Consider the following 10,590-nt stretch of genomic DNA (forward strand, 5'->3'; position numbering starts at 1 on the left):
GAGTGGCATTAACGTGGTGGATGTCTGTAGGGTTTCTTGTTTTTCCAACTTTGAAAAGAGAAATGTTATCAGTTCTCTGTCTCTATCCCTCTCTTTCTTTTGATCGGGTCCTGTGTGGGGAAGGTGCCTTACCTCTACACCTGAGGAAGGACAGGCAGACTTTCTGTTCTCTTTGTTGCTGTTTTGATGCACAGTATGTGCTTTATATTTGTCTGTTTGTTCAGTCGTTCCCCGTTCAAGATTTTAGCACAGTCTGTTTGTTCAGTCGTTCCCCGTTCAAGATTTTAGCACAGTCTGTTTGTTCAGTCGTTCCCCGTTCAAGATTTTAGCACAGTCTGTTTGTTCAGTCGTTCCCCGTTCAAGATTTTAGCACAGTCTGTTTGTTCAGTCGTTCCCCGTTCAAGATTTTAGCACAGTCTGTTTGTTCAGTCGTTCCCCGTTCAAGATTTTAGCACAGTCTGTTTGTTCAGTCATTCCCCGTTCAAGATTTTAGCACAGTCTGTTTGTTCAGTCATTCCCCGTTCAAGATTTTAGCACAGTCTGTTTGTTCAGTCATTCCCCGTTCAAGATTTTAGCACAGAAACATCACCCCATGACGTGACATCATGTCCCCATAGTAACCCCTGTCCATACCCCATTCACATGTGGTGCTAATGCCCCTCTGTTCAACTGGTTATTACCGATTCACAAAGAGATCCAGACAAGCTGTGAGATTTTTGCAATCTGATTACAGAAATCAAAGGAGAATTGTTGCCTTTTATTTTTCTGATGTTTGTTTGGTTGTTTCAAAGGGAACACTTTGACCGGTCCAGACAGAAGGTAGCAGTTTGGTCTCCTACGTAAGAGGAGTGATTAGAAATGTTTTCCACATGAGTTGGGTACAGTAGGTGATTAAGGCACAGCACTGGCACTCAGAACCAAGGGCCCTTGCAGGGCTTCTCATCATCAATGATGGTGTTTTAGCAGATTTAAAGAAACACGTTTATCAGGCTTTTGTTTCACAGTTTGTTCCTGGTATTTTATATGAGTGGAAACTTCAACTCAAAGTTAAAACATAAAATTGACATTTCTGGTTAAGAAAAGGAATAAGGTTTTGGGCGATATATCTACATTGTTCCAGTCTTAATCTGCCCCCCCCTCTCTCTCTTTCTCTGGTTACAGGTCTCCTCTCACTAACAGCTCACGCTTTCATCCCTCTCATAAAAGTGTTAGTCTCCCTCATTGCAAGGTATGGTGGTGAGTGCTGTGCTGGTGGAAATCCTAGAATGAGGTAGTGGGTGAGGTAAGCACCAACAGAGAATGTTATCGTGTTAGATGGAGTCTCCCTCGTGTATCAGATACGCTTTTTTTGCAGCCACTTTATCTGTTTCTCCTCTCATCTACGCTCTTACATATAGTAATGACAGTAGAAGTCGTAGTGATAGTAGAAGTAGCGATAGTGGTTGTGGCGATAGGCCTTCATTTTTAAAGAACAGATTAGTATGCCATCCAGGTCCTATGTCTTGCTACATTGACAGCAGCAGTTTGGGTTAGCAGTCCCACCTAAAGGCAGACTTAATCCCCAACTCTAACTACAGAGCTATATGATGCTGGCTCGGCTTTAAAGTTTCCTTCTCATCCTGTCCCAGCCTCGGACAAAAACAGCTAATATTCTGTTTTATCTAACACCTGTTGTTTTCATTGGAAGAAATACTGTGAGATCAGTGACATCTTACAATAATATTCACAGTTTTAATATGTGGCAATTTTGCTTGAAATTAGAGAAGATAAGATAAGAGCAGAGCAATGTGGTAATGAGTTGACCTCTTGAGTCAATATTCAATAATAGCCTATCTTCTCTTTGAGTTGATACCTTTCTCATTCCTCTGATTTTTTTATTCACTGAAATATACCCCTTGAGTTTTGAAGAATATGACTGAAAGGCTACGACTGTCTTGCCCTATCCCATGAATCAGGAAATACTGTTCATTCAGTGAAAATATCAGAAGGATGTTTTGAATGTATAATGATGCTTAAAATAGCCTTAAATTAAATCTCACGAATATTTCTATTTGTGAAATGGTTTTACTCTACAACTAAGCATGGCATTTCTGAAACCGATTGAAATGTCTAATAGGCCTATGTAACATACTTTACATAATTATTATTGCCTTTGTATTTAAATTATAGACTTGTATTTAGGCGAGATAGATAAACCGGATATGACTTTGCTTTGTCCATAAATGTCGTTAATTCTCTTACTGCACTCTTGACTTTTTGATCGTTTTACTCTGCCTAAATTCCAATGAGACAGAATTGCCCTTTTATTTGGAGGGACAATGGTCTATTTTTAGTAGCAGTAGCCATCATCCGTTGGTAACCTGTAGTTGTAGCTCAACCTTTCTACGCAAAGCCAATACGCAGACACATTCACAAATATGACTAATTCGTTTACATGCCATTTCCATCACGTCTGTATAATATTCTGTAGCATATTTAGACAACAACACGCCCCCTGTAGGAATCCAATATTTGCACACGACCCTATTGTAATAAGAAATAAGTCGTTTGGATCTATTGGATAGCCTAATAAAAACAGAAACTACATCCGATAGGGATTAATCTATCTTCAATCTCTCTGATCTATGTGAAGATTTGATTGATTGATTTTTATGTCTGAAAATGTCAATGTTGATTAACAACATAGGCCTGCTTTTCACTTATCTAAAACTTCTATGATTTTTGGAAATTACAAAAATGTGAACAACAAAATTGTTCAAGAATAATGTAAAATATTCCGTCAGTTTGTGTTTTATCTGCACTGTCTAGTGGTACTTACTGTAAGCCACACTTTGGCGTATCTCTCTGCAACGCGTTTGTGTACTCCTTTACTTTACCAATTGTTTTAAAGACAGGCTTTCAAAAGCAATTAGAAGTGATGTGAAACCGTGGCAGTTGCAGTTGGAATATCTATTTTAAATGCATTTCATTATTTGGCCTTTTTTTATACCCAGCCTAAAGCACCATCTGCAATTACAATATTTGCTAGTTAAGGAATGTTTGCATATCCAATAAAAGCTGCCGGATGTGTGTGGTTTAATATAAGCTCCCTCATAGGCGACATGCAAACTTTCTTCAAGAATGTGCAGGAGAGAGATACTTTATTAACCCATTACTATTTAACCAAGGGCATATGAACATGTCCTCGTAGTTTATTCGCTCAAAGCTTAATTGTTATTTGCAATAACGTTTGTTTTCTTCATTTGAACAGATAATAAATACGCTTTTGGGAGTTGATGGACTTTATGCATGTGAGTTCCTTTAACTTTTTCAGGTTGGCCACTGATTTCTCCAAAGCGTGCACTTGACATAGAATAGTGATGCTGTCAAATAAAACGGTTACATTTTCCCTTATAAGACTTTGGAGGAAGGCTACATCAGTGCGTGTCCATTCGGGGATGGTGTCAGCTAAGAGGAAGGCCAGGTGAACTAGCAGGCAGGTGATATGATGAGTTGATTGGGAAGAGAGAAGATACGAGGGGAACGAGAAGATACAAGGGGAACAAGATGAACTGTGGCGCTGCTGTTCAGACTTTACAGCATTGGAACTTGGCGAGGTCACCATTGGACTTATGTCTGCTGATTACATCGATAAATAAATACATCGAATTAATCATCGCCTGTAACATTAGGCAACACGATGCGTAAAAACTTCCCTGCGAGAGGCAGAGCGCGCATTATCATGCTCTCCTGCATGATACCGCAGCGCTCGCTAGAGCCTATAGCTTATTCTATTCCAGAAGTAACCCCAGAATCCTGTAGAGTGCATTATTCCAGAGGGGAAATAGAAAGTCGATTTAAAATGTCAAAATACCGACTGCGGGTGTGTGTGTGCGCGCACACTCTATGCCGTATTTTTGATTGAAAGTGAAGGCATTTCTCTCTGCAGCGGTATTGGGAGGGGCGGAGGGGGAGGTAGGCGCATAAAGGCACCTACCTATGCGGGGCCAGCCTCGAGCATTAGAGGGTGCTTTGATCAGAAAGGCCAGTTCATCTCCACCCTTCTCGGGGACTTCATCAGATGCTGATGTTGGTGCGCGCGTGTACCGGTTTCCCTCTGAAGAGAGAAAGGGAGACGTGGGGGGAAGAAAGTGTCATCATAAATGTGCGTTGGGTTGTGGATGACTTTGTGACGACCTCTGTTGCAAATGGGCTATGCATGCGGAATAGCGGCCTCCCTCACAGACATGGAAATGGCTTAGCCGCTATCGCCGTCGCCCTGGTAACCATCTGAGTCCCCATCTCGCGGAGAGAAATGAGTTATGAAAAGGCTAGAATGAAGCAGGGATTAAACATGATCCCGGGGACTGTGTCAATCAAAAACCACCTCACAAATCTCACTCTTTTTTTCTATTACAAAATTGTGTTATGAAAAGCAGCATATATTTAGACAGGCAAAGGTGCCACCAACCATTTTAGATTTTTATGGGCTTGATAATAAATTGGTGCTTTAATAAACCAATAGGCTAAAGAAGAAGAACTTTAGGACTAAAAACGATTCCATTTTCATAGAGCATTTAATGGTGATCGAGTGTATATTTTAATTAGGTAAGGCGATGGATGTATTCAATTACCCAGATTAATTGCAATGCATATTTTAGATTAGACAAATTTCTCTCCAGATTAAAGGGGTTGTTCATCATGTTGTATTCCAGTACGTCATGCAGTGCTTCTCCAGAAGGCTATTGTGGACTGCGCAATGTAGATCCTAATCACATGTGTACATTTCCAAATTCAATTTGTAGCCTAAGTAGTTAAGATAATGAGAGATATAATGCTCTTATACCGGTTCTCCATTTCGATATATCGAATATCAGATACATCGTGAGTAGTTCTATTTACCAATGATGCCACTCACCTTTACCTGAAATGGGGGACATAACAGCTAGTTATTCTTCTGCATGGCTCATATTCACAAATGGAAAGGTTATGAGTCTAGCACACTGAGTGAATGCTCTCCTCCCCAGCCTACTGTTCAACTACCCGCATTCCACCATGCCATGCACACAGTACCCAGCCAGTAAGAATGAGGGCAGAGTGATAAGCAGAGCGAGGGGGGGCTGAAGAAAAAAAACGTTCCCAAATTGTCTTGACCTCATGCTATTTGATATTTGCCTACTTGACAGTCATTTAAAGGCGCGCGGCAGCAAAGCAGAACGCGGACAAGTCCAGCCTGAAACCGAAGCCGTGTGCGCGCGGGGGATCTGGAGAACCCGATAGCTGGGGACTTACACCCTCCAAAGGCTTTCGGGACACTTTAGCCTGGCTCGCTCGGCCCTGGAGCGCCAGTGAGTCGCCATGCAGGGTGTAAACGTTAAATGTTAGCTATTTGTTCCATGGATTGTGAGGGGAAAGTCAGTCTTTCATTCATTCTTTTTTTCTCCCTCTCTCTCCCTCTGTCTTCTCTTTCAGACTCCTCAGAACTACACAAACAGCCATTGACTAAGCGGCTTAGAGAGCCCCGTAATAACGCTTAAACGTATCTCCCACAATTAAGCAAAGGAGAAGTAAAAAAAAAAGGGGAGAACGGAATAATTAAATAGGAAAGGGAATGGAAATATGTGTACTTGTTGAGATGGTATAGACAAAGGCTCCTGAGGCAGAGGAATCCCGAGGTTGTCTTGCTATCCTTGCGTTTCCTTATCACCCTGTGGATAAATATTGGTATATCATAGAGGAACGGGGGCCCAGCGAAACCCTATAACGCATTGTTTTGGTTGTTACAATACACAGGTGATCTACATCAAGATATGTGTCTCTCTGTATTCGAGCAGGAGGATCCGGCGGCGTCAATGTGGGGGGTCGGGAAGGGAAGGATCTCAGAATGAAAAGCTATTTTGCGTGAGGTTAAGCGACTGGCTTTTAATAAACGAGCCCTTATTAAAGGATGAGTACATTCCCCTGCAGATAAAGGGCCGTTTTGCATTGTGCTCGTTCCCTCGCGGGAATATTCCTCCTAACAGGCTGTTTGTCTCCAACTCCCCTGTCCTCAATCTCATTAACTAATCTACCCATCTATATTATCTACCCACCTCGGTTCCCTCTTTCTCATCTCTGTTCGTCTCTTTCATTCACAACACCCTTCTTATTTCTAAACAAACACAACATTTGAAATACAATTTCCTCACACAATGCGTCAGGCGATTTCCCATAGCGTTATGTGCAATAATACGCTTAATTTTAGTCGCTTTGTCCCCAAACACCTCACCGTTGCAGCCCTTCGACTTGGCCTGGGTAGATCCATGCAGGATTACTGCCGCGTTATTAGCCAGGGTCCGGGTGCCTGCCTGTCGGCTTGAGTGTCAGGCTGCCCAACCCATCCCCTATGGCGGGTGGGTTTGTTTGAGATGGCGGCCTGTCTGAATATAAGACTGATAAACATCTGGGGGGCTTTGCCAGGACATTAGAAAATGAGGGATCAGAGAGACATCCAGAGGCCCGGAAAAATACAAACGCGTAATGAGAATATAAATTAAATGAGAGAGACGGAGAGAGAGAGAGAGAGAGAGAGAGAGAGAGAGAGAGAGAGAGAGAGAGAGAGAGAGAGAGAGAGAGAGAGAGAGAGAGAGAGAGAGAGAGAGAGAGAGAGAGACAGAGACAGAGACAGAGACAGAGACAGAGACAGAGACAGAGACAGAGACAGATGCTAATTACAGCTGCAAATATAATGCAAATGTATCCTGGCAAGGCAGTGAGCGTTCCCGTTTAAACATGCTGCACCATCCAGAAATCCGATTCGGGAAATGTGCCAAATGGCCATAAAACAACACTTTCTTTTACATGATTATTATTTTAATTTAACAATGATAAACCCAAACCACGTTCAATTCCTAGTCATGATTATTATTGTTAATTATTAGGCTTGCATAATATTCTTATTAGAAAACATAGGCCTAATGTTTGCTTCCTATAGCATCCTACTAGCTACTATAGCTAGTCCTATACACTGTGTACAGCCAACATTGTCCATGCCCATCCCGACCCCCTCCTACCGTCATAATTTCAATAGGGTGGCATACTACCCAAGAACAATGACACCACCGTGCCCAAGATAATCCCCATCCAGCAATTACAGTCCCAACATATTCAATGTTTACACACTGCTACATGCCCCGTTTTCCAACTTATAATGATTAATGATATGTCGCCTAGGATTAATCATAGAAAATTAAAAATCTTGGAGGTGGTTAGATGGAGAGGTGGGTTGGGGTCGTGATAGAGGGCGGGGGCTGTGTGAAAACAAATTAGCTTCATCGAATCTTTTTAGATGCAAATATTTTGTTATCTCCACTTTACTGCACTGTTTTCACTGTTTATGATTAATTATCTCTTCTTGGTGAAAAATAAATCATGCAAAATTAGGATCTCGCTGGCTCCACTGGCTAGAGCTGCGATGGCAGGTCGATGCTGTTAATTCCAGGTTGAAATTGACACACTAATTATGCTGCAGAGTGGCGCTGGAACACTAGGAGGCAAGATTATACCTCTGCAGTTCTATTTTTTTAATCAGATCTCTCTTATATTTTACCAATTAAAAATCGTAAAGGCATTTCATTGCCCCGGGATAAAAAAGCAGCTCCTCTCCTAACATTGGCCATCACTTTCCCCCATCAGATTCATTGTGATGTATTAGATGCAATAAATTATCCCATGTAACTAAACATGGCGAGCTGAAAGGCTGGTAATCTGCAGAGGAGAGATAAGGATTCATTATTCCAAATCATTATGAATCCGGCGTTGGCTGTGACTTCTTTCTTAATCAGCTTCTGTGATCCTGGATACGTGAAGGGAGCAGATAAGAGAGGAGTCGTTTATAATTCTCCCCACCTCGGCCTAATATTTTAAAATAAAATCGCAGGGAAGAAGCCGCCTTATATATATATAAAACACTGGCTTACGTTTGGAAGGCGCACAGGAGGAGAATAATAAAACACATGGAGAAAATAAATAAGTAAATGCATGAAACACCGTGGCCTATGGATTTGGGAGGCGTTTTGTCTCACATTAAGGTCACCCTTGACATCTGCACATAAGCAGCAATTGGCTATGGTTGGCCGAAACCCTAAGTTACAAGGTGCCTTGAATTGGGTTCGCTTTGAGTGTATCTATTTAAACTGATCAGGTATGGACAATAGCCCTATCTGGGTTTGGTAGACAATATTAACAGAAATGCTATTTGGTGTAGGTTCAATAACGACAAAAACACAACAATGCGACGAGTAGCCTAAAATGCAGATAAGACGTATATGTACATATAAAATCACTAGATTTAGTAGTTGATTGCAAAAACATGATAAATTCCAGTGGCAAGGTGCAAATGAAAATCTAGCTGAAAAGGAATCCAAACAATTAACTTGGACGACATGTAGGCTGCAAGTGTTTAAACAGGCCAGCTTGTTCTATGCTGCCAACATTAATCAGGTTATGAACATGATATTATAATCCCTCATTCTATCTGCTGATAAGATTCATCGTTATAAATACCAAAAAGGGGCATAGATAAATAAATAATGCGTAAAAACACGAATGTGTACCCTACTTGCATTATACCGGAAGGTTTACGCTCAGCTGTTGTCAGCACGCGCTGTCACGCAGGAGCTCAAGTCAAATTCAACATTAATCACCCGATTTCATGCCGTTACTAGAGTGCACGCGGGAGAGAAGAGGAGAGTGACTTTGGACTTGGCCGTGCTCGCGCTCACAGACATCACTGGACCAAAAATGGCCCCAGAATCAAAATGGAGCCTCCTGAAGCTGTGTGCCTCAGAAAATCTGTTTCATTTTAGTTTAGGAGAAACAACCCACAAACATGATCATGGATCCTTTAATATAGAAGGCTTAATTTATTTTGCGTGTCACATATTTCTGTTCTGTTTGCAAACGGTTGATAGAAAAAGAGGGATTCATTTTTTTTCTGTCACATTTAATTATATCCTTAAAATGAATGAAGCCAATTAATTCTTCAGATATGTTATTTCTTCAGACGTTAATAATATTTGTATTTCACTTACAATAAGTCATAATCATCTGCGGAATATACCGCGATTTCACCTTTGTTTTTACAATATCGAAGGCATCAGTATGCGCATTTATCATCGAAGCATAATTACCAACACCTTTATATTGAAATTGCGAAGCCATTTATTTCTTAATAAGCACTTTATTTACGTCTATTGCAAGCATATTAAATAATTAACATCTGGATGTGTTCTTTTGTAATTATATTAAAATATTGAGATACTAATTCTATAAATGAAAGCTCTTGTTGCCCTGAAAACATTGAATTATTCAATGGTTTAAAAGACACATTTGGCTGGTTGCTTCCGTAAGTTTATACAGCGACGTTTGTGCCACGTATCTTTAATTTATTACCTTAATTGAATTTCTTCTCCAAAGATAGATTTTGGTGTGATCAGTTTACATTTCCCTTCAGAGTCAAGGCGCAACGTGAGATATCAAGCCTCCAGCATCAGCAGAATCCCCCCTACTCTCTCTCTCTTTCTCTCTCTCTCTCTTTCTCTCTCTCTTTCTCTTTCCCTCTCTCTCGCTCTCTTTCCCTCTCTCTCTTTCTTTCTCCCTCTTTCCTCATTCTCTCTATTTTAGAGGAGGAAGACAGAAGATGGATCAGTTATATTTGGTGTCTATTTCAAACATGGTATCTGTGTAAGCAGATATATGGGTGTGTATTGGTGGAAAGCCCATGCATTTTTTTTTAGTTTTCCCAAAAAAATATGCAGACCTTTTATTAATAGTTTAAATAATAGTATTAAGATAATGTATAGGCCTGAAAGGACAACATTGCACGTAAACACCAGTTTCATATTTGAACACAATTTGATACATTGCATGGTGAAATTCAATAGGCTACAAATATTATGGATGTGTACTTTTGCAACCTTATTTTAGAAAATTAGAATGTGTTAAATATCAGTGTTAGTAGATCGAAAGTAATATATGAACTAAGGTTTGAAAGGAAATCATGTCAATTAGCCATCATCATGAATACTATAATCCTAATATTCATTGGTGATGATGGCCTATAGTAGTATAGGTCTACGCCATAGTAAAATATAGGCCTACTGAGATAGCCTATGTCATCCTAACAAAAGAACGCTCAGGAGTGTGTTTGTGTGTATATGTGTGTGGACGCGCGCACTTGAGTACCTCTTTACCACATGCATTGAAATGGTCGATGACACGAACATGTTGATTACTGAGAGTTGCAATCAACTATGATTTTCATTTTTCGAAATTCACACATGCACGTATAGAAATACTGAGCAATTTAAAGCATACCGTGCTACGTGATTTCCAACGCCCAATATATCATCCCATGATTGGTTAGCTACAAGGCTAAGCTATAGGCTACTTTAACAGTATTACCGATGCTAAAAATATGAAAAAATGCCAAATACTACAGCAGCTACATGCGCCATAAACAGCAGTCCACCTCTCTGACCTCATAAAGTGGCAAAATCTCCTAATAGTGGTCTAGGGGCATTCGGTTTGACTAACTATGCTTTTACTCCACCGACCCGGAAGTTCTCTGAT

Source organism: Oncorhynchus keta, chromosome 33 (genome assembly GCF_023373465.1).
Source record: "Oncorhynchus keta strain PuntledgeMale-10-30-2019 chromosome 33, Oket_V2, whole genome shotgun sequence".
NCBI classification, from domain to species: domain Eukaryota; kingdom Metazoa; phylum Chordata; class Actinopteri; order Salmoniformes; family Salmonidae; genus Oncorhynchus; species Oncorhynchus keta.